General features: G+C 35.1%; 1 long non-coding RNA gene across 1 annotated transcript; it reads right to left on the bottom strand.

Moving 5' to 3' along the window:
* Nucleotides 1-1,285: 1,285 nt before the first annotated feature.
* On the bottom strand, nt 1,286-1,635 carry LOC119429456. Its single transcript, XR_005187784.1, has 3 exons — nt 1,591-1,635; nt 1,431-1,476; nt 1,286-1,306 (listed from the first exon to the last, which is right to left on the bottom strand). It is a non-coding gene; the product is annotated as an uncharacterized LOC119429456 (long non-coding RNA).
* Between the last annotated feature and the right edge of the window lie 2,109 nt (nt 1,636-3,744).

Genomic DNA, 3,744 nt, shown 5'->3' on the forward strand with positions numbered 1-3,744 from the left:
TGGCATATATATATATATATATATATATATATATAAACGAGGGACTACTGTATGTCTTAGATCCTTATATACTGTTTCTGTTTATACTTTATATTTTTGCAATTTTGGGGTGTAACTAGGGCCCTGAGTACATAATTTTGTTCCACCTCATGAACCACATGTGATGCGAATGACAAACTTCACTTAAATTGTCCTATACAACATTTTATTAGCATGAATTGAACTGTATACTTGCTGAAATTGTTTTACAGCAACTAAACATTAATTGGCTTGGCTTTGTGACACAGTTAGCAAATAGCTGCTATGAAAACTATACAAAAAGGCAGCTCACTTCTGATAATTATTTTCATCTACAGTTTATACAGAGTTTGATGTGAAACAGGAAACCTCAGCAAAACAAGGGAGGCAAAATTTCATAAGGGACAAAAATGATTGAAGCCTACAGGTAAATGAGCCCAAATGTAACAAACATGAAGCTACTGACTGAGATTCTTTATTTTTTATGTTTGTAATTTTTCATCACTTTCAGGGCTCTTGAGATGTTGATTGAAAAGGCTACTGATTAAGCATAAATGTGCCATTGTATCTAATAAAATACTTTTATAAACCAGTACTTGTGTTTTGAACGGTTTAACAAGGTAAAAGAAAAAGAATCGGTCTTGAAATGCTAAAGTTCATCAAGGAGTCCCGACCTGTTGTCATAATGTTCTGGAGTCTGACTTCCACACATAATGAGTGTTTTGTTTAATATAATGCATTCTTTTAGACACATATTAGATTAATTGCCTCTTCACTGATTTGTTTTTTTTTCTTCACACAACGCCTGCTAATTTTAAAATTGTGCATTAGCAGGGGTTTTATCTCATTTGATTTAAAACCCACTAAATTAATCCTGTCGAGATCCGGCATTTTGATAAAAGAAAATAAAGGGAAAAAGATGAGTTTGAAATCCTTTTTCACGTTCATATTTGTTAAGTAATTTATCATTTTGTACATTTGAAATCAATTTACCTTAAACAAGCAAAATTATTCTGTTTATCTTTTTTTAGTTTGGCATATATACTGAATTCATTCAACCTTTATTTATACAGGTTAGTCCCATTGAGCCTCGTGGACTCATTTACAAGAGAGACCTGAATGCATGAAATGCATGCAGATTAAAATGGAAACAGACAATGAATGTGAATTTTTGAATTAAATAAATAATACATTATGTGTATTTTAAAAAGTGCATTAATAAACTTACAACATCATAATGATTAAATAGCATATCAAAGTCTCTCCTTCTTTCATCATTACTGCAGGCCTTGGGAGAGAGAAATAAAGACGTTGTTTAAACTCATCAAGATGAAAAAATAGAAATAGATACTGTACAACAATAGAACAAACTTGAACCTTTTTTTTTTTTTTTAACCAAACAATTTGCTTACATCCATCTGGAACTGCAGCAGGAAATTGTCCTCCAGAGCCAAAATCCTTAAAGGTATACATATAATAACAATATTTAATGTTGGGGTTTAAAGTTAATCAGAATTTATAGTTTAGTATTTCACTTGCTTCTTGAATCATAAGCTTTGGGCAAGTAAATACCTGGCTAAATCATTTAGATCCAAGCAACCATCCTTGTTTTTGTCAAAAATCTTCATCTGCAAGAGAAGAGAAAGGCATTTAAAACAAACTACTATGAAATATTTTATTTGTCAGTGACATTTTGTTATTATTCTTCATGATTCTTAACTAACTAACTAACTAGAATAATCACTGTGAAAAATCACATCATGTTGCTGCTGATCTGTTTCATGTTGCTGCTGATCTGTTTCAATGTTGATGTGTTCATGCGTGCACATCTGCTCACAGACTCATGTTCATGTTTGTGGTGATGTTCAATGTTTTATGTTATGAGTGCTTAGTGTATATTTAGTTGATGTTTTTCTTAGTTCATATCTTAGATGTTATCACTGTTTTTCTTATACATTTTATTGTTGGATGTAACTGGGACCTTGTGTACATAATTTTGCTCCACCACATGTACCACATGAGGTGCGAATGACAATAAAGAAACTCTGACTCTGACTTAAGCCAGTTCACCTGTTTGTTTGGCCAAAGAGTCCATAAATCTAAAGGAACAGACTGTCTGTGACAAGAAGATTTATAGCTATTGTATCTAAAACTTAGAAAACTTTATAAATATATTGTTATTCATGATTTCACATGCCAAAAATGTTGAATGTCCCTTGTGAGCTTAAGGTTTATACCCCTTAGCTTTTTACGTGAGAAGCTTTTCCCCCTCAGTGAATCCCATGTTTTTCTCTCCAGTCCTTTGGTGAATGCCTGTGAATCCTAGTAAAACCAATTTCTTCCACGTTTCTTCCACGTTTGGTTCTCCATTAAACCAAATGGAGTTTCAACTCCTGGTTGGACTCTACAGCCTTCTCCTCTGGTGAATGCCTGTGAATCCTCACCTGGAAAACAGACTGATAATAATTAGCTAAGCACTGCCTCACTCCTCACTGCCCGTCTCTCTCCCACATCACTACAACCTCTCTCCAAACTCTGGAAACCTAAACCCCCACCTGGAAACCTACAAACATTCTTCTAGAAATACCGTCTACTTACCTTCTGTGACATTTGGGATCCACTAATTCTGCTCATTGATCCTCACAGATAAACTCAGACTCTACTTCCTGTTCTTTCAAAATAAACTATTATTTTACTCATCATTGTTTCATGTGAAGATTTGTCATACTCAGTAACCGAACTCTGTAAAACTAAACCCAATTCTAATAGAATACTCCAAACTGACGCTGTTCAGAGTTCCAACGAGTTGGTAAATCTTAATTCTGTTTAAAAATCCCATGGTGTAACCATTGGCTGTCATGCTGAAACTCTATCAGGACAACAAGAAACCATAATTCAATGCCTGGATAAAATTGGTACTCGCTGGTTTGAATTAGAAAATACCTCTCTGTCGCTCTCACAGACTCTAGTCAGTACCCCACAGGCTGCTCCAATTGCACCTTCAGCATCTCACGACACACCCATTACTTTACCAGAATTATTTGAGGAAGAGCTGGATCAATGTGGAGTATTAATTTTACATTGTGTTTTGAACTTTATTCAAAGGCCTCAAGTCTTTGCCTCAGATGGCACCAAGATTTATTTAGTTGTTTCAGTCCTAATGGGGAAAGCTCTATGCTAGCCAAAAATCTATGTCTCTGCCATTTCCTTGACCAATCTACAACTTTAATTTCAGAGTTTGGACATGTTTTTGATAATCCTCTTTGCAAGAAAGATGTAGTTTGTCAACTCCAACAAAAGAAACAAACAAGGTACACGATCATCACTAAATATTTTGTTTTTCATACTCTTGCTATTGAGACAAGCTGAAACGAATGGACCATCATGAGCCTGTTCACTCACTCCTTATGTGAATAACTTCAGGACCAACCTGTTCTATGAGATAACCCCTAAATATTTGATGAACTGGTGGACCTGGCAGTCCATTTGGAAAATCATTTAAAGACAGACAATGGGTTAGGCACCACAGGACAAAGTGGACACATCCATTGTTTTTGCCAAGTTCCATAAACCCAGTAACCAATGTTAATTTCTCCTTTCTGTCATAAGAATGAACTGGAGAGCCCATGCAGATTGGCAGAACTAGACTGACCAAATGACAATCCAGTGTAAGCCTGACTTTGCATTTACTGTGGTGAATCAGGCCATTTAATTGCCAAATGCTGT

Source organism: Nematolebias whitei, unplaced genomic scaffold (assembly GCF_014905685.2).
Source record: "Nematolebias whitei isolate Nwh7 unplaced genomic scaffold, NemWhi1 Nwh_scaf_1344, whole genome shotgun sequence".
NCBI lineage: Eukaryota > Metazoa > Chordata > Actinopteri > Cyprinodontiformes > Rivulidae > Nematolebias > Nematolebias whitei.